This window comes from Eptesicus fuscus, chromosome 4 (assembly GCF_027574615.1).
Source record: "Eptesicus fuscus isolate TK198812 chromosome 4, DD_ASM_mEF_20220401, whole genome shotgun sequence".
In the NCBI taxonomy this organism is placed as follows: Eukaryota; Metazoa; Chordata; class Mammalia; order Chiroptera; family Vespertilionidae; genus Eptesicus; species Eptesicus fuscus.
The window spans coordinates 54,886,346-54,908,809 of NC_072476.1; positions in this window are offsets into that span (position 1 = coordinate 54,886,346).

Consider the following 22,464-nt stretch of genomic DNA (forward strand, 5'->3'; position numbering starts at 1 on the left):
GCTCTGTGATCCATATAAAAATAATTAACCTTGTCACTTAGCTCATACATTACAAAGATAAACTTTAAGTGGCTTATAGACCTACAAGTAAGCGTTAAAACACACACACACACACACACACACACACACACACACACACACACACTCACACACACACACGAAACTTTGAATGACCTTTCAGTAGGCCAGTGGTCGGCAAATGGCGGCTCGCGAGCCGCCTGTGGTTTGCCGTTCTGTTGACTAATGAGTTTGCCGACCACTGAGTTAGACAAAGTGTTCTTAAATATCATGTCAAAAGCAGAATCCATAAATGAAACATTTATCTTATGGAACTTCATCAAATTCAAAATGTTTGCTCTTTAAACACATTCAAAGAAAATGGTGAAATTGTTTTTAAAGCATCTATGTAATAAAAAGCTTTTATCCATGATAGAGAAAACACTCTGAGACTCAATAATAAGGTTGATAAATCTTCAAAGAATAAAATTGCAAAATATTGGACCAGGTACTTCAGTAAAGATACACAGATGGCCAGCATCATTAGTACTTAGAGCAGTGGTTCTCAACCTTTCTAATGCTGCGACCCTTTAATACAGTTCCTCATGTTGTGGTGACCCCCAACCATAAAATTATTTTTGTTGCTACTTCATAATTGTAATTTTGCTACTGTTAATGAATCATTATGTAAATATCTGTGTTTTCTGATGCTCTAAGGCTTAGAGGAATGAATATTAATACTACGAGATAACATTAGGAAATATAAATTAAAACCAAAAGAGATAATGGAAAAATGGATAAAAATGTAAAACGACTAATAGAAAATATTGGCAAGGATATAGGAAAATTGGAAAACTCATACATTGCTGATAGAAATAGAACAGTCTTTTTAGAATAGTTCGGTTCTGTCCTAAAATGTTAAACATACAGTTACCTACATGACCCATATGTTCTTACCTAAGATAAAGCATTTTTTTACAAAATGATTATATTCAAATATTTATAAACCCATTATTTATAACAGCCCCAAGTTAGAAATAACCAAAATGTCCATCAGCTATTGAATAAACAAAATATGGTATATCTTTATAATGGACTATACTAAACAACAACATCATCATCAACAACAAAACAAACCTCCAAGATGTGCAGCAGCAAGGACAGACCTCAAACAAACCAGACTAAATGAAAGGAGCCAGACAAAAAGGACTACACAGTGCATAATTTAATATATGAAATTTATAGAAAAGGCAATATGATTTTTCTAGAAAAGCCCAGACAGCTGGTAAAACGTTATTTCTGAGTGTTAGAAAAGTGTTTCTGGAAGTGAAAAAATATTTGCATTGGTGAACTGAGTAAAGCAGATTGCTCTTTACAATGTCAAAGGGCATCATCCAATCCATCCAGGACCCAAATAGAACAAAAAGGCAGAGGAAGGGCTAAATTGCTGCTCTGCTTGAGCTGAGACATCCATCTTCTATTGCCAGTGGACACTGACACTCCCGGTTCTCAGGTCTTCAGACTCAGACCAGGTCTCCCTCCATCAGCCCCCGATTCCTAGGCCCTGTGACCCTTATTGTCACACCACTGGCTTTTCTCCTTCTATAGGTTGCAGACAATGAATCGTGAGACTTCTTGACCACAAGAAAAACTTGGTTGCATAGAGTCCTGAAATTGGATTGTGGTAATGGTTGTACAACTCTACAAAATTACTAAAAATCTTCTCCTTATACACTTACAATGTGTGGATTGAATCATATGTAGGTATTGAGACGGACCTTTTGTGTTGAGTAATAGTAGAAGGAATTTAAAAACCTATGCATTACCTTAAACACCAAACTGAAGAGAAGAAAGAAGAATATAACTTAATTACACATGAAAGTTAAAAAAAAAATTTCTTTTGGAAACATTTCTGAAAAAATATGAGAATGAACCATTATAGTGTACCATGAGTTGATGTTAACACACAAACTATAATTTAGGAAGATACTATAAAATAATTTTAAATAAAATGTTCTGTTGATTGAATTGTCCAGCTTTTTTTACAGTTGTTTCAGCCATGACAAACTAATTGTTACTATACTTAATTTATAGATGTACTTGTATACATATATTCTTAACCCTTTACTGAAAATCTACTTTAAGTTAGGTAAAATTGGAATGTAAATTACAAGATGTTTATAAGAATATAAAACATATAAATTTGTTTTTTTAGCTACTTTTAATATTGTTTTTAGCTACTTTTAATATAGCTTAAGTTTTTGTGAAGCATCCTATCTAATAAAAGAGCAATATGCAAATTGACTGTCACTCCAACACACAAGATGGCTGTCCCCATGTGGACACAAGATGGCCATCACAAGATGGCCAGCAGGGGAGGACAGTTGAGAAGGACCAGGCCTACAAGGGAGGGCAGTTGGGGGCAATCAAGCCTGCAGGGGAGGGCAGTTAGGGATGACCAGGCCAGCAGAGGTGGGAAGTTGGGGGCGACCGGGCCTGCAGGGAAGGGCAGTTGTGGGGGACCCATGCCTGCAGGGGAGGGCAGTTAGAGGCAATCAGGTTGGCAGGGGAGCAGTTAGGCATCAATCAGGCTGGCAGGGGAGTGGTTAGGGGGTGACCAGGCTGGCAGGCAGAAGCGTTTAGGGGCAATCAGGAAGGCAGGCAGGTGAGCAGTTGGGAGCCAGCAGTCCTGGATGGTGAGAGGGCAGTCGGACATTTTAGGCCCAATCCCAGTAGGATTGGGCCTAAATGGGCAGTCGGACATCCCTCGAGGGGTCCCAGATTGGAGAGGGTGCAGGCTGGGCTGAGGGACACACACCCCCATGCACGAATTTTGTGCACCGGGCCTGTAATCAATTTATATAGTAAAATGCTTTACAAGCCCATTTTATTGGTCCATATACTTTCTATATGTATTTTTGAAAAGCTTACTAGGATATGACCTCTATCTATTTTCTGAATAAAAGAAAACAAGGGAAGTAATAAAAATTTAGCTTTCTCTCTAGAAAAACATCGAGGGAATTTATGGATACAACCAAGAGTAGATAGAAGGCAGTGAAGCATTGAAACTACATAGTACAATTTGCATAGAGCTGTCAAGTGAACCCACTCAAGAGCGGGTACATATTGTAGGGGGAAAAGACTTTAGTTTCAAGGTTTAAAAACAAAAGAAATAAAAAACTTTCTTTAAAAATAACTGAAACATAGGGGCAAAAACAGAGTTAACAATGTTAAAACCATGGTGTCAATATTTTCAGTATGTATAAAACCAAGATCAGTATCCTAAGAGGCACACCACCTAGAGTGTATAAAAAATTAATTTTAAAGAAGAAACTGTAAATGAGCTTAGAAATATACACTGGCTTCAATGTGAAAAGGAGATAGAAGGTCACCACAGAAGTCCCAAGACACTAGAATAGTTATTTATAAAACTATTATCGTTGTGATTAGGATATAACTTTCAGATTCAAAGTTCATTTGGTTTCCATATGTGTTTGACTTCAAACATCTCCCTACCTGATTATTAACTACACAACTGCTGAAATCACAGCTTCTTTATCCCCTCTCCTAGTAGAGTTTCATGTGTATGATTCTTTAAACACCCTCTTAACTAACCACTGCATAGAATCATTGTTCTGGAAATACTTTTTCAATCCAGCTTCACAGAGGACTATTTTCTATCCAGTCACCTTCTCCAATACTCCACAGAAGCAAGTTTAAATTCCCTCCAATTGGGGAGGAAGATAACACCTTTAGAGGAGAAGGAATACAAAAGCAGGTAAATGAAAATGCAGAGTCCCAAAGAAAAGGATCTGAAGAGTAGCATGCAAGGCAGTTAGGAATCCTTAGGGACACAGCCCGGACCACACACACCCCTACCGATCACTGTGCTGTGGTTTTAGTGCCTTACTCTTAGCCTTCCCTCGAGCAAGTAGAAAGGCTACAAACTAGAAACTGTCCTCAGAGAAAGGTTAGTTCTACAGAAAGACCTACATACAGAAAAGGCGATTTCTGATGTGGGGGTTTCAGAGGAGACTTCTGGACATCATACAGAAAAGAGCTTGAAAAACAGGTTTTGTTGTAGTTCTGGTCATGGGCCTCCCTCTCTCTTATCCTCCCCTCCTTCTTGTCTCCCTAAAGACTGGAGATTTAGTATCTAAAAAAACATTTCTGAAAGTTTCAGGCATCAAGCTCCAGGATAAATAGAAACACTTGAAATAACAGAGGAAAATGTAAAAATTATTATTCTTTTTAAACTACAGAATAAATGAGATGGCTTGGGTAGAAGAGAAAAAACTTATTGTGGGGAAACAAATTACTTAGTTGATAACCCTGAGAAAACAGTCCCTGAACACTGCCCTTCATTACCCTCTCTCCTCGGATCAGTACTTGGAATAGGGTTTCCACAGAAGAAACCACTTTCAATCCTCACCTACACATGTTTGATAAAATGAGTGATTATACAGCTCTACATAAGTCATATTTACCAGGCTAATAATAAAGTATTTAGAAGTATACCTTAAAGAAGTTTGCAGTCTCTCCAGGAAACATGCAAACCTGCCTGCCTCAGAGTGAATGATTAGTTCACAAATTCTTACTGGCCTCTCTGAAATGAATCTCTTCTCCTTTGCCAACCCGCCCCCCCTCATATTACTCTGCGTTGACACCAAAGCTGTCTTTCTGGGATGCGAAGGAAATAATTTTCTTGCTTAAAACATCTTGAGGAAGTCCTATAACACCAGGACATGGTTCAGACTGTATAGCCTATAGCATCTGGCCTTGATCTGTTTAAATTTAATCTGGCTTCATTTTCTGTCTCTACTCAAGCTTACAACATGTCCTGTTCATGACGAATATTTCCTTATTCAGAGAGAATGTCATATTCTTTAATGTGTCTTTTGCACATTTTTTTCTTTTGGCATTTATCTTAAACTCCCATTCCACTTTTAAACACGTAATTCAAATTTCCTTTTTTTCTGATATGTTATTCCCTAGCCTCCTGGGAAGTAATGGGTGTTTTCTACCTTGTTTTATCACAGAACTTTGTACCCTTCTTTGTTAAACACTTACCAGATTTTATTATTTTTGCTTGCAAGTGAATGGGCTTCCCATATTGTATGGTATTCCAGAACAAGTACTATGTATTATCCAGATCCTATTCTATAGTCAACCTCGGGCTCAACGCATATCTGCAGTTCAGGTTAGTGTTTGTGATTTTGTGTATGTGTGCTTATTTTCAAATTTTCATTAAGTAAGTAAATTAGTCTTAAACTTGAAATAAGTTAAATACCAAAAGTTAGAGCCTTAAGTTTCTATGCATTCAAAAATAATAATTTTATAGGAACATAGTACTATAGTATCAATTACACAATGCTCTCTATATTAATGTTCTCTAGAAAAACAAATTACAAGGAATACAAAGAAAGGAGGAAGGAAGGTAGGAAAGAAGGAAGGGGAGAGCAAGGAGTTATTATTTATTTATTAATTATAGGGATTGGCAAACCTGGCTGTGCAGGTGGAGAAATCCCATCATCTGTGTCTGGAGAACCAGGAAAGCAAGTGCTATAATTCAGTCTGAGTCTGATGTCCTGAGATGAAGAAGCTGGTGGTGTAGGTCCTAGGCTGAGCCTGAAAAGCCTGAGAACTAGGAGCACCAATGATGTTCGAAGATAGAAGAGGGTCTCAGCTTAAGCTGAGAAATGCATTAGCCATTCCTCTGCTTTATTGATGAATTGAGTGAAGCTGATGGCCCTCCACTGTGGAGGGCCATCAGCTTCACTCAATTCATCAATTCAAGTGCTAGTTTTTGTTTTTTTGTTTTGTTTTGTTTCAGAAACTCCTTCACAGACACACAATTTTTCATATTGTTTCAGAAATGTGTTTTATATGCTTTTTAGGGAATGATTGGAAATATTGAATAAAATGTATATAGTTATGGTGGCATAACCCCAAGAAAAGTCACAACCATTGTAAGTTTTATTTCCCCCACTTTTTCCTGTGTAAACCAGTAAATTCCAGTTATGTAAGAATGCTGCTGCTGCTTCTTTTTTTTTTTTTTGCATTCAAGCATGATAATGTTTTTATGTAGTATTAACTAAAAGAAAATAGTAATGGCATTGTAACAAATTTCATTTTTCTTAAAAAATAAAATTCAGTCCTCTAAATTATAGTATGTTTTTAAACCTTTCCTTTATACATTCATGTTTGTGCCCCAGGAACATTACCACAATATATAACAATATTAAGTGGGAAAGTGCTTATACTGATTTTTAATAGCATGGTGTTATAAAGCAATGAAAACGACTCAAGTACTATAGTATTGACTACTCACTTATCATACTTTCTTTGCCCCAACAAATAGTACACCACACATTTTTAAAAATACTTTTAAAAATAACCTAGATTAACAATAAAGTTCAGTTGAGTATATGTGATTCTAAAATATAAACTTCAAAATTATAATACAACTCATATAGTCTTTCAGAAAAATTAGAATGTAGAAAATAGCAAAAAGCAAAATAAAAACATATTTTGGCACGCATGTTTCCATGTTTCTACTATATGTCAACTATATAGAAAAAAGACAAACCATATACTTTGTTTTTTAAGACATTTCCCCCCAAAACTATACACTTATAATTGCACACCTACCTGAAATGATATTAAACCTCTGACTCTGTACCACAATATATTCTCCACACATATGGTATTGAATTTCTTGCCTCCTTTTTCATAACTTCTGCTACTCTATTTCAGATGCTCATAATTTTATTTTCTAATTTATTGACACATAGCACAAAACTCCTTGCCAGGTTTGGTAATTTGTACTTTATCTCGGAACAAGTCATTTCCTGCTCAAAATTTGCTATTACGTATCTCAACCCAGGTTAAGTACATATTCCACCAAATCTGTACTTATAAATTTCATCACCTATTTCTTCCCTCTATATCTACAGCCAAACAAAACTGCTACCATCCTGAAAAGTTCACACTCCTGACTTGTTGCTTTTGTTCATGCTGTTTCTATTGACTTAAATGCCCTCAGCCAGCATGCCCACCTGTGCAAATTCCGCCATTGTTCAAGGCCTCAAGGTAGCTGCCTGCATGTCCCTTGCCACAGGTGTTTCTCTACTTTTTTGATCTCTCATACTTTTACATATTTTAAGAACATTTATCTTAGTCTGCGTTATCTTATTAGTTACTAATTTACTTGTTGTCGCTTGTATTTTTTATATGTCAATATACCTCTCCTTTATATAAATGCATCAAAACAAGGAAGTCAGTCTCTTACCGATATTTTTATTTCTAGTTCTCAGCGTCTTGTATATAGCAAGTGCTCAATAGATACTTGTGTAATTGAATTTATGGAGATTTTTAGAAGCCTGATTAAAAACTGGCATTGATATCACTTCTTTTACAGCATTTACAATAGAAATAACTATAATAGGAGAGAAGCATGTAGATAGAGTTGATAATTTAAAATGTGTTTTTCTCTTACCTTAAATTCAGTGGCAGACTCAGCCATACCCTTAAAGCCAACCCTACAAATGCACACCACTTTCTTGAACAATTTAGCCAATCTAATCGTAATATACTCCTAATTCACGGTATGATAATTTGAAACTCATTAAAAAGAAAAACCTCCTAGTAGAAAACTCACTCCTACCTTCTCAAGCAAAGCTCCTCTAGCTTTCAGTTCGCATTGCCTACAGATCCCCAGGTCAATATTAGAATAGATTTGCTCTTACCGCAGTGCAAAGACTGCACACCCATCTGGTCCCAGGAGGCTGCTCGAAGGTGGCCCTGCTGCCTGGGTGACGCTCCCGCGCGGCGCTGGAGGAAGGAGGAAGCTGGGAACACGTTCGTGGCTTATACAGGTGGAGACAAGGGCTAAACTAGAGAGATTTCACGTGCGGTCCTGTATAGTCTCTCTAATACTCTCAGCTGTGTCTCTAGGTTTAGCGGTATGGTGTGTTTTTGTTTCCTTCCTTGAGAAATCACACTCAAACACATCAAAACAAGTTCATCTGAGTCAGCAAAAAGAAAGGAGAAATAAACGTCAACTTTTTAGGATAGTTGTAGTTCTGTTGTAGAATAGCTCAGGTCTGTGGTTCCCAAAGAGTGGTGGCTGCACCAGCAGCAGCAGCACCTGACCATGTGTTACAAATGCAAATTCTCAGGCTTCATCCAAGATGTACTTCATCAGGCACTCTGAAGTTGGGGTTTGGCAATCTGCTCTAAGAACGCTTGGTATACGGTAGGAGTTCCCACCTAGGGAGCGCCAAGCTGTTCTTTGGAGTCCGAAAACAACCATGCAGAGGACCAGAGGGGAGAGATATATAGCCTTTATTACTTACATCTGCGGTAGACCTTATGGTGGCTAGTAGGGTGAGTTTCTGCACCTGACCAGGGTCGTACTGCACGGGGGTTCTCAACCTTTTTAATGCCGCGACCCTTTAATACAGTTCCTCATGTTGTGGTGACCCCCAACCATAAAATTATTTTTTTTTGATACTTCATAACTGTAATTTTGCTATTGTTATGAATCAGAATGTAAATATCTGTGTTTTCCGATGGTTTTAGGCTCTACAGCAGCGGTTCTCAACCTGTAGCAAAATTACAGTTATGAAGTAGCAACAAAAATAATTTTATGGTTGGGGGTCACCACAACATGAGGAGCTGTATTAAAGGGTTGCGGCATTAGAAAGGTTGAGAACCACTAGGGGAATGGCCTGCGTGCAGGCCAAGGACAAACAGAGTCTGCTGAAACTTGTAAGCCGTCAAAGACATGGGAAACAGTTGGATATGAACTGCTCAGCTCCTTGTGGTTGCTGGACACGCAGACACCTTTCCACTGACTGGGAGGGGGGATTGGGCCATATCCTCACTGGGCCCTACACTCGGTGATTCTGATGTCTGATAAAGCTGGAGAATCACTGACTTACGTAGCAGTGAAAGAAGGTCAGTATCGAGCAAGGGTCAGCAAATTAGATAGCAAATATTGTAGACATTGTGATCCATACAGTCTCTGTCACAACTACTCATCATCTCTGTCACTGATTTGCAAAAAAAAAACCACAAAAAACCATGGACAAGAAGTAGATAAATGGCTATAGTTGCGTCTCAATATAATTTCAATGATTGAAACAGGTGGTGAGTCTAGATATCTACTATTTATCAAATAAGAGAACATACAATCATCTACACGTCATAGGAAAACCATTATTATTCTCATTTTGTGGAAGAGGAACTGATGCAGAGATGGATTAATGATGTTCCTGAAGCCTTAGTGGAAAAATGCACCAGTTAGTCCTGGGATGGACAGTTTAAGTCTGACTTCCTAGCCTCTCATCTGAACACTAAAGCTTCCTTTCCAATGGAGAAATGAAATAGGATTCAGAATGGTTTAATAATTTTAAACATGCTAACAATTAAGCAGTTTGCTGAAAAGAATAAATACAACGTGGGGTCTGACATGTAAAGAGTTTGAAAGACATCACTTCTATCCTCACAACAAGATAAAAGCTGGCAGGGGTTTGGGGGGTGGGTAGGGAGAGCTGAAAATCAACATCTTCTTTAATCTCTCAGAGAACTGAGGTTGCAAGGCAAATTACTGCCGTGGAAACTGGCAGGTGAATGCAGAGAATCACATCTTACGCCCACAGCTGGAGCCAGTCTCATAAAAACACTAAAAGGGTGATGGACTAATATCTGGATACTGGGCATGGACCAGCTTAAGAGCTAAAACTCCTAGGGGCTCAGCCTTACACAGCTGCCTCACTTTCATGAGTTTTAATTACCTCCAGGAGACTCACTTGGTTTTCACTGTGACAATTAGAGAAAAGTCCCCTCGTGCCTCCAGCAGAGAAAGGGGGAAAGGACCCATTTTGAAATGTCCAGAGCTTTTGTTCTCCTGTCTGTCTATAAAGGAAACGGTTTTGCCAGAGCCTGACCGGTTTGGATTTAACCAGAGCCTTACTGGACAAGAATTGGTCAGACAGAAGACATACAGTAATATGATAAAAACAATGTTATGGCCATTAAAGTATACAAGCAAATACCAGTTCTAAATGACATAAATTTATCTAGAAAATATAACATTAGCCTAGAATGTAAATTGAAATACTTTTTACTCTGTTCCTAGATATTAAATGATGTATAGAATGCTCCGTTTATTTGCCTTAAATTTGTTTCTCTTCTATTTGATCATGTTTATTGAATACCTTTTTACCACCAGCGTGGGTCTCAAATAAATGGGGGAAATTATCAGGCTTCTAAACTGTCCTCTGTGAGGCCCCAAGTCAGGTTTTATTGCCACCATCATTATTGTCCTTTTTCCTAGACTTTATTATTTCTATGATATTTAGTTTATAAAATAAAGAGGTAGTAGAAATTTTAACTGCATTTCATTTCTAATAACTAGAAATTTAAGTTTTTGAATGTTAATGCACATTATTAACAGGTGGTTGCAAGCCCTAAATTTAAGTGAGATCACTCCTGAGAAATTTAACATAAACAATATAAGCTCATCCTTTTAAGATTTCTATCTAGTGAGCAATTGACATCTATGTTTTCTTCTCTTAGGTATTCTGAGAAGATGCCACACAGCAGCATTTCATATTTCACAAACTAAACGACAGTACAGAAGTAGTTTTCCATAATGGAGGTGCTTTGGGGAGTTGAGAACTATTATATGACTCATCAGCTACAAATAATTCAGCCACTGGAGATGAAGGGTAATATCTCTTGTTGAAAGCATACATTGAAAGACATGTTTTCATGAGAAACATTTCAGAAACTCCCTGCATAACACGCAGTGCAAAATTGTGACAGGTTTATACTATGCAGTTCTACATAATGGCTTATGGGAAGCCAAATCAGCAAGAAATAACTATGGAGAATAAAGATGTGCAGGATGGATAGTAGGGTAATTTGGTGACTGAAGCTTACAGACTAGTTTTTATGTACATAAAATGCTTCCTTCTTGATCCCAAGAATTAAATGAAGTAGAATAAATCATGTCTTAAAGAGAGGTCAAATGCTCCTAGTGTGTTAATTATCACCAGAGTTGGATAATCACTTTGTGGAAGAACATGAATTCTTTCTGGGCAGCAGAATGTCAGGTTCTTAGTTTGATTTAAATAATAACTAGTAAATGCAACACTTTATTATCAGGGGAAAGGCTAATTTATCACTGTCCAAAGTTAATCTCTAATTCTACAACAGACATTTTAAAGTGGCATTTCTTTTTTAATACTTAATGTTCTGGGAACAATAGTACTCAATAATATGATTATGACTGTCTAATTTACCTTTTGCTTTTCTAAGCATATGATTGGTCCATGGCAAGAAGAAGACACTGGTGGGAATATCTTTCACTGAGCTTTTCCTATCAGTTTTGTAGTGTCCTAAATACATGGGGAAAATTGACAGGCTTCTAAATTGTCCTTATGTGAGCCCCCAAATCAGGTTTTACCACCACCATTATTACTATCTGAAGATAATTTCTAGAATGAAGTAATAAAGAAAACTGAGTAAAGAAAGAGTTTGGAAAAAATAACACCTACCTTTGAGTGAACAAATGTAAGAAATCCTTCTATTGGCAGTTCTGAGGAGACTAGAGGGAAGCTGAGTAGAAGAGTCTTAGTGAAAAGATGGCCACACAAATATGATTTTTCCATTTTTTTTGATATTTCTGTCTATTTCATGTAGATTTAGGCAAAACCATCATTCTCTTTCCCTCACATTTTTTTCTTTCTTCCACTCTTGGTGAAATACAAATAGTCACACACAATCATAATCCTGTTATTTGCAAAGTTTCTAAAGTACGAGGGAGTGCCTGGTTTCCTGCAGTCCCACAATCCACAGAGCGCATCAAATGTAACTACTGGCACATTCAGGTACTATTTAGCAGGCCAATGATTTGTGGTTTGATAAGCTGTTTTTATGGGAATTGGATTGTAAATGCAACTGCCATGAAATGGTTCATATTGTAACATTGATGAAAATGTGTTTGCTAAGTGATTCCCTAAATTACTTTATGGAGTATAAAACATCTGCATTTAGTTGGATTCTATTTGGCTGAAAAATAAACATTTCTAAACCACAGCTCTCATGTCTGATAATGATAATGTACTGGAAAACAGAAAATGGCATGACAATCTAAATATGTTTTCTCCTAAAAAGCAAATGGTGCGGTTAGTATGTGACATACTACATTGTTCTGCTTAAATGGTACATTCTTCCTGAATATATAAGTATCATGATGTGCATTCTTGCTCGTAAGACCAAATGATACACAGCATTCTGATAAATTCTGGGTTATGAGAAGATAACATTTGAACCTACTTTTCAGAAGGTCAATTTTTTAAAAATAATATTTTATTGATTTTTTACAGAGAGGAAGGGAGGAGAAAGAGAGTTAGAAACATCGATGAGAGAGAAACATCTATCAGCTGCCTCTTGCACACTCCCTACTGGGGATGTGCCCGCAACCAAGGTACATGCCCTTGACCGGAATCGAACCTGTGACCCTTCAGTTGGCAGGCCGACGCTCTATCCACTGAGCCAAACCGGTTAGGGCCAGAAGGTCAATTTTGACAATAAAATTCCCTGTTATAAGATCACGCAGGAAACAATAGTGAAATATCATTCCTTGATTTCCTCAAAAACTAAAGGAGAAATTCAATGCCATATTGCTCATTTATCAAATATTAAATCTAGAGTATTGCCCAGCAAATTTTTGATTCACAAGTCCATAGATGGCATATTTATCACAGTGTTTGGGATACAGCAGAAATTTCAACCAGGTATTTTTTACCAAAGGGAACACCATGTGCATTGTAATCAGACTTAATGGAGATTTATGCATATAAATGTGACTTTATATGGTGTTCGTCATAGACTATCTCTCTTTAATCAAGCCCATTCCTATTCATTTAACTCACAGTTTCCTCCTTCAGCAAAATTATTTTTGATAATTAGTAAATCACAAAACTTTTACAATTTTTTAATCATTAGGGCAATATTTTGGCATTCTTTCTTTTTAGTAGATGCAGCATCACAAATGTAGGCAGAAGAATAGAAGCAGTATCTTGCCAGTAGATTGATAGTCAAAAATGTACCCATCATTTTTAAAAATAGTGCATATTTGATCAAAATATATTAATGTTTTGGGAGAAAAGTCCCAATGTACATCTTATGTCAAGATAGACTATAAAATTCCTGCAACTTCTTTAATGGAAAGAGGCATTTATTCTAATGTGTAATGTGTTGATATAGATTTCAATGTCTAACATAATTCTCAATGGCACAGTTTAATGACAGTGTTATTCAATATATAAAATATTAAAGGAATGTATCTTAGAAAAATCATTATATCTCTGGATTGGAGAATGTGCTTTGTTTTCTACAAACCAAAGTGTTTGACTCTATGTAATTAACACCTCTCATCTACTTACCTAATTCCTTACCTGTCACCTACTGGAATAATGCAGCTAACGTTACCTTTACTTCATTCATTTTCTGATTTCTTAATCTCCTCTTCATTCTCATTCTGCTCATTGCCAGTCAGACCAAAGTATTCCCTTCGTGACAAATGTGTCTTGCCACTTATATCATGATTTTCAAGTTTCAGTCTTAAAACATCTCTGGAATTGTAACGCGTGACAATAGAAATTAAAAAGAAAAGGTCAGGAAGATGTTTGTGAACAGTAGCCTGAGACAACAAGAGTTGGTGATCAGATCAATAGTCAGATTAAGGTTCTTGAGAAATTTTAATCCTAAATTGAGAAAGAATCATATTTCTACACTTTTGAGGATTTTCCTTCAACATATACAGGTTTTGTTATATTAAGTGCTCCTTGACTGCTAAAAACCTAGGCATTAAACAATTCAAAACTTTTATTTATAGGAAACTTATGCTTACAGAGAGAAATGATCTGTCTGTGGCCCCATAGCTAATGACTGAATAAATCAGATTACGTACCTTATAGTATAGAATTTTTATAATGTAAATAACATAATATATGCATATTATCTACAAAAATACACTACAATGGCCTTAGTGGGATTTCATTTAAACCGACTTTACAAGGATATTAAATTAATAACCAATTTCTATAGGTACAAATAAGAATATATATCAAAGGCCTTAACTATTTTCTTTCCCTTTCAAATAATAATTCCAGTTATCAAAATTGATCAGAAAATATTTTATAGATGTGCAGAAAAATATATGCATGTAGCTGCACATCCCAATAAGTAATTGTAATCTCTATGGCGATCTGTAGAGCACATTTACTTTTAGAAATTATTCCCCGTGGTAGCTAACACCCTTATACATAACTACCATAGGTCTGCCTATTACTACAAAATGCCAATGCCTGTACCAGGGGTTGTCATCTGACTGATCCAGATTAATTAAAACCCTTCACTCATATACTTTGAATCAGATTGAATAAAAGGAGTTGAAGGACATTTGTGTGTGTGTGTGTGTGTGTGTGTGTGTGTGTGTGTAAGAAGCTGTGAGAAGTGTGGCTTGGCTGTTGTCAGTGGTCAATTTTTGCCACGTGGTGGAAGACAGTGTGCATTCTATGAAAATGAAGTTTGTACATCAAAACAACTGAATTTGACATCGTGAGAAAAGCAGTAATGGCAGATCGCCCACACTCAAACTAACACACACAAATAAACAGAGAGTGTGTGTGGGGAGAAAGGCCTTGAAGAGTATTGAAGAATGAGGCCCTCATTCATTTTATCCATGGACATTGCTACATCTTCCTGCGTCTTGGATTTCACTCTGAAAGAAGTGAAAGAATTTACTCAAAGTAAAGCAGTGATCCTTGTGGTTTTTTTTTTTTTTTGAAATCCCACAGCACTTCATCTGTACACTGAATTGTGTGTTCACCACCCCAAGTCAAGTGAATAAATGATCCTTTTTTTCTAACTAGCTTGTGGTAGGTTTCTGTGATTCACTACTAATAGTTCTACATAATACAAAGAATTATATAACCAATAAAGGCACATTTCTAGAAATAGGAAACAAATTATAATGAATCACATAATGGGCTTTTATGCAGTTTTTAAAAGTCATGTTTTTGAACATTATTTAATAAGCTGTGAAACTAACTCTTCTAATTATAATACCAAGTAAAACAAAGTAAGATATAGATAGCATATATAGTATAATTCTATCTAAAACTCTATAAAGCATTTACAAAGAAAAATACAGAAAGGAATTTGCCAAACTAACAATGGGATTAGTTTATGGGATTGTTAATGTTTATATTATCCTTTTGTTTTTGAACAATCAATATCTATTTAATAATAAAAATAAGTATTATTTAAACTATGCCTCTGATTAAAATAAATTTATTCTTTCAAAAAAGTACATTAAATTCATTTGATCTCAGTACAACTAATTTAAAATTTTTGTTTTGTCTTATCCCCCATTCTGCTTCCAGAATAAAATATGCATATATTCTATGTTAGTTCATTAGGATATTTCACTAAATGGGCCAGATTTAAAGACTAATGGCAAAACATATAAATCACTGAAAAAATTTTTTATTTATTAAAGATTCTCTTTGTCTCTGTGTGATGTTCATGAAGCCTTCAAGCCTGTAGTTGAACCAGTGATATTTAGGAAATAACTAAACTGGCTCATGGATCTGTGATTATCGGCACCATAATTTGGCATTTACAACTATAAATTAAATTAGTGTTTATTTGTTATATACACACAGCGGGTGCCATAAAGCACACAGAACAACAGAAAGGATATATCGTCTCTGCCTGAGACAATCACTTTCTCTCGATAAGAATAGGGGAACCTGTCATTGGAAAGTAGCTGTACATCATTGGAAACTTGTCAGATTCACACAGTCAAGCCATAGCATGAAAAATTGGAGAATGTTCAATCCCCATTTTAGCTATTCTTTATGAGTATATGCCATGCTATGCATCGAGTGCTCTATAGTACCATTATCAGGTAGGAATTAACTCCATATGGGACATAAGATATTTATATGGATACAGAGATTAAGTAGTTTGCCCAAAGCTACATAGATGAAACCACTATTTGGTGTCAGATCTGACAGTTTCAAATCCTGTGTATTTAGACATCAACATGGCCTAAAGCCTTTGTTAACCCCATAATATGTTTAACAGAGGTCCACTTTCTTTCTCCACAGCCTTGAGCACAGAGTGTATCCTGATCCAACCCAACATGCTTGGAGTACCACACCTTCATGGAGTTTGTCCCCAAGTGGGTCAGGAAGCTTGTGTCTGGGGAAGCTTGTAAGTGTCATATTGTACTGATTTTTGGATTTGGGAGCAGGTGTGCAAATGTGTAGAAAGGCTGAGTCTTGAATGCAGAGCAGTAGCTATCTGAGTAAATCCCAGATGCTGGGATAGCAACTCTGGCCTGGCAGTATTTTGGAAAATAACAGTGCCCTAGACACTGTATAAAGTACTCAAATTAACTAATTTAAAACTGAAAACCCTACGAAGTAGGTACTGCTATAGGGGCTTCATGGTATAAGTTCAGGAAACAGAAACAGAAGAGGAAAATGAGCTTCCTGTAAGGTCACATAAATCGTGGAAATAGGATCTGAATTCAGATATTGTGACTTCCATCTTAACCAATGCATCGCACCATTCCTAACTACCTACCTAGCATACCAGAGAAGTTCACCTAGTAGATATTTCAAAGGTCTGCAATCCTGACACATTCTTAGCCTTTGCTTTCTAGCTTCTCAATGTTTCTTCTATGATTATGATTTCTTTTTGTTTGGTTTTGGTTCTTATGAATTTATGGTTTAACATTGTCTTTTATTTTTATATTTATTGAGTTTTTGAGGAAGCAAGTATAAATGTTTATTCCAATTTTTGATAAACTTAACTTTGTAGATCAAATGTAATGGGTAGGAAATATAAGTAGCAAAAAATAAGAAAAATGGGGAAAAAAAGACTGCTGAAGAAGAAAAAGTAAATTTGGCATAATCGTTTTAGTTTCTGAGCATAAATAGAAATTTTGAGCCTAGCACAGCTCTTTGTTCTTGCACAGAAATACAAGAATTCCAAGTAATTCCAATTAAACAAATAAAATAAAAAGTTAACTTAGAAAAAATAAGTTCTAACAAAGAATAACATTGGCAAGGCTACAAATAATTATATAGTTCACACTCTGCAAATGTAGGGAATTGCATTTTTTCTTTGAGCTGCATTTCTCAAATGTCAAATCGACAAATAAGAAATGTTGACATAGTGCTGGTGTAAAAGAAAATGGGCTGATTTTTACTTTCTATTGCCCCTCTATTAGAAACAGAGAGTATAAACTCAGAAATTAAACTCTGGCATATATAACAAGTCAAATAACTAAATTTTTAAAAAGCAGAGAACTTTCCCTTTAAAATATATGTTTTGACTTGATTTCATTTTATCATTTGGGATGAAAGTACACTATAGTCTTTTTTGTGAATATTTCTGAAGCATGGATTGAAAAATGCCATGGCATTATGAATATTAGAGATAAACAATACTTTAGTTCTGTCTGCACATTGCTCCTATTCCCAGAAGAATGGCACAGTGAGCAGTCCTGAAGGTAATAGTCCCTACCCACACGTTATATGAATCAGCCAGAGACAGATTGTGGTAATAAATCTTAATATCAGTATATCTTTCTTTGTCTCAGAGTTTATGTAACTGTTTCATCAACATTTTCTTCAGAATATCTTATTTATATCTCCTGTGCACTAAACTATAACGCAAGTTGTTTCCTCTAAAAGATTTTTAAGTTTATGAAAAAGTTTTAGAAAAATTACTTGGTGAAATTGCTTACTTAAAAAACTTGACCTTTCTTCTCTTAGTTAAATTCCTACTTGATTATGGCATTTTCAATTTGATTTCTCATAAGGTAATTGATTTGATGAAGGTTTAAATTTGTTTTGATGTAATGGAGGCACTTGGGCTGCGTATGCACCAAATGCTTTCCCCTTCTTCAGTATTTAGTATTTCTCTTTAAAATTAAGTTAGAAAAATACTCCCGTATTATCAAATAACATAACCTTTTCTAATCGATATTAAGATAACTTAGATATTAACCTTACCTTGTCATATTCATAAATTAATAGCAAAATATATTTTCTTGCTTATTTTTGGAAAAGTGGACAGTTCAAGATCCATGTTTTAATTAATTAATTTGTTTGTTAATTCTCACCCAAGGATATTTTCCATTGATTTTTAGAGAGAGTTAAAGGGAGGGGGAGAAACAGAGAGAGAAATATTGATTTGAGAGAGACACATCAATTGGTTGCTTTGCACACGCTCCCAGACCAAGGCTAGGATTCGAGCCTGCAACCAAGGTACATGCCCTTGACTGGAATTGAACCCAGGACCCTTCAGTCCACAGGCCAAGACTCTATCCAATGAGCCAAACTGGCTAGGGCAAGATTCATGGTTTAGATGCGAGAAAATTGTATGTGTGTAAGAGTGCACCAAGAACTCTACAAAAGGGAGGAAAGGTTAGCTATGAGAATCAGTGCTTTGTGATTATTATTTAAATGAAAGAAGCAGTGTATCACTTAATCTTTATGAGTCCAAAATGTGTATCACTTATCTTTATGAGTCCAAAGAGGTATACATAGAGAATGAAACAAAATAATACTCAGTGTTGTTAGTATGAGAAGGAACTTAGACATATGATTGTCACGAGAGGACAGGGTGCAGAGGGTCAAACACGTAACAATAATGCAACAATAACAGCCTTGCTGCTGTGATTTGGATTAATCCATAATAATGCAGGTTGGAATTTCCTCTCTTTTTTCCTCAACTTTCGCCTCTACTTTTTCGTTCTTTTTTTCCTCCCACACGTGTTTATGTTGAAGAAATTTAAATAGAATTGGCATTTGTGGTTCTAAAAACTACCAGTCAAATGAGACTAAGAATGCTTGGAACCCCTGAGGTAGTCAATGGGTTTTGTCCTGGTAGATATTGTGGAGGGATTCTCTTTTGTATAGTTCAATATGGAGAACAAAAATAAAAGTAAAGGTTTCTAACTTTGAAACTTCTTTCTCACTACAGCCTATATTACAAAGAAGCAATCCATTTTAAATATAATATTCAGACAGATACACTATTGCTGAAAGATACACTAGACAGTATTGCTTTACTACATATTTACAACATGATGTACACTGATATTTGTGCAGTATACTCAGGGAATTTTTTCATGTAAATAAAGGTAATTTGTCTTATATGTTAGTAGCCTACACACTGAGAATGAAGTTGTATATTTCTTAACACTACTTCTCTTCTTAGCCTTCAGCAAAAACAATTTTTTGTGTGCTTAAGGCATATTTAAGCTTAACATATGTCAGGGATGTCACCTTCAAATCTCTAAAATGTTTAAAGAAAATTAATTTTACTGTTATTTTCCTTTTACTAACTTAAAAAATTTCCTTCATATTCAAAGCTTCTCAGTTCCATGAGTTATGACTCTGACTGAAGAGCAGTATTTTCAATGTGTGCAACTCATCTTCTTTAGGTAAACACAAATCCAGAACTTTTGAAGGATTTTAACCAATGAAGTAACTTGAATTTTAAAAGATTAATCTGGTATTGGTAGAAGAGACAGTAGAGGATTAAAAATTGAAAATAAAGAAAAGGCACTCAACTCATAAAAAACAGGAAAGAAGGTAAGAAGAGCTATATTTTTTCAAAGAATAATTTTGTAGAATATGACCATAACAGCAATCAAAGAAAATCTAAGTCTATTAATTAGCCTAGTAAAAAAAAAATACATGTCCTAATACACTTAGATCATTATAGATAACAATTAGAGATTTTATAAACACAGAGGAAAATATACAGGTATTGACATGATGCCATATAACAGAAAAATCTTAAATTTCTCCCCCAAAATAACTTCATGCAGAATTAAATAATTTTTAGAATTCATGAATTATCTTTTGAATAATCTTTGTTTTGAGTTATAGTAGGAGGTATTTATAACTAACAGTACAACTTATGGTATATAACTAAAGTAGTGTTTAGAGAATTAGGTTTATTCTAAAATGTATGTATCATGTAAAAGAATCTAAGGCTTTAATTTAGTAAGTTAGCAGAATAAACCCTCCAAAATGAGAAGGAAATATTAAGGCAGGGGAAGAAATCAAATAGGTAGCATATATTTTTAAAGATTTTTTTTTTTTAGAGGGAGAGAAAGAGGAAGGAAGAAAAGGAGAGAAACACTGATGTGACAGCATAACATCCATTGGCTGCCTCCTGCACACACCCTACTAAGGATTGAGCATGCCACCCAGGCATGTGCCCTGACCAGGAATCTAACTGGCAACCTTTCAGTGCACAGGATGACGCCAAGCCATCTGAGCAACACTGTCCAGGGCAGCCTCTGTATTTTATTTTTAAATTCTATTGTTTAAAGTATTACATAAGTCTCCTTTTCCTCCCCATTAACCTCTACCCGGCCACTCCCACCTCCCAGCACATGCCCTCCCCCCCCACCACAGTCTGTGTCCCTTGGTTATGCTCATATGCATGCATACAAGTCCTTTGGTTGATCTCTTACTCCTCCCCCACTCCTGCCTTCCCTTTTAGGTTGGACGGTTTGTTTGATGCTTTTGTTCATCAGTTTATGTTGTTCATTACAGATTTTTAATATAAAGTAAAATTAGTTTGAAATTTTATAAATTAGGTCAACTCTGGCAATATTGATCTAAAGAATACATAAAGAAACAATATAAGGAATATAAATTGAGACATAACCATAAATTCAGTAGCAGTTATAAACTCATAATATAAACAACTTCAGCCTAATATATTTTTAACTTTTATGGAAAGCAAAATTGCAAAGGAATCATTTTAACAGATAGAAGATGAATCAGAAAACACAGCGGAAAAGGATTTATGTTGCCATCTCATTCATTTTGACAGTACATGAAGAAATCATATCTGTCCAATAAATAAAAATTTAAAGGCGAAGGATTTAGAATAGGAGAACCACTTCAAGAGTCACCACAGAAGTGCACTTTGTGAACAATTGGTCAGTTAGGAGTAAATAAAAGTTGATTTTCACATTTCTAGCTTTTGGGATTTTAATATGTAGATAGTAGTTCGATAGTGGTGGTATCTTTCTTGTTGTTTTGTGAGCGAGAAGGCAGTAGAGTACTGTGATAGGGAAGGAAGTGTGGTCTTCATAAAACAAATTTGAAGATTAAAGAATATTTAACTCTCTCTTAGCTGCTCTGTTTCTACTCCCTTCTCTTCCAAAAAGTAGCCAAACCCTTCTCCCGATAGTGTTCCCTTTTAGGAGGCAGCAATGATGTTGGGGTGTTATTAACTTAACCTCAGGTATCAGAGTTCTTTCCTGATTCTAAGGAGCACTGACCCAGGCCTAAACCAATCAGGGATGACATCTTACTGGCCTCCTCGTGAGCAAAGTGTTTGTATTATTGGTCCAATCTAGGTGGATTTGAGATCGTTTGTTTCATGATTGTAGGAGGAAATGTTTTCTCCAATACGTGTCCACAGGAAGATGTAGCTCTTGTTATTAGCAGTAGCCATCTTATGACCGTGAAAACACAATAAAATCAATACATGAAAAACGGCAGAGTTTATAAAATTGCAAACAATTGATAGAGTTCCTTGATTTCGCTGTCTGAAAGCCCAACACTGCCAGGCTTTAAGTCATATGAGTCAATAAATCCATGATATTGTTTAAAGCAGCTGACTGTTGCTTCTTATTGCTCACAGTGTATAATCTTGAGTCAACTCCATTACTCCACTCCGGGAAGTTATTGTCCTTATTTTGCATATGAAAGCACACTGAGCTATTTCACTTATCTAAATGGCTAATATAAAAGTACAAGGATATTAGAATAAAATGTTTATCAGATTTATTATGGGTGAAGTGCATTGCAAATATGCTTGTAGAAAAATCTTAAAGGTGCAAAGGATGTTATAGGAACCCTGTTTTCATTTGCTGTTTTTAATTACTTTTAGCCTTTTTTATATGTTGTATTTATTACATTCTAGGAATATGAAAGTATAGGAACAAAATGTGCTACATTCTAACAAGAGTATAAACCTTATTTAAATAAAAATAAATTCACATAGGGAGCATTGAACAGATGTAATTTATTTACTGACAGAAAACTAATAACAGGAAGCTTCTTCTACTCATTCTAGCAACATTTTCATGCCTGGGGATTTCTCCTTTGTATGAAAGGAAGAAAGAATTAACAAGGTTTGTTGACTTAATTGAAAATAAAAAGACCACTGGTTATCTTCTATGTGATATAAGCATTACCACAGGGTAGTCATCTAAGAAATGGCTAGTTGCATCATTCTGTTGTTATATGAATTCACTTGAGTTTCCAATGGTTCTTATCTTACAGTAGTGAGTTATAATATTTTTTCTCAAATTTGAAATAAGTGTATTTCCAG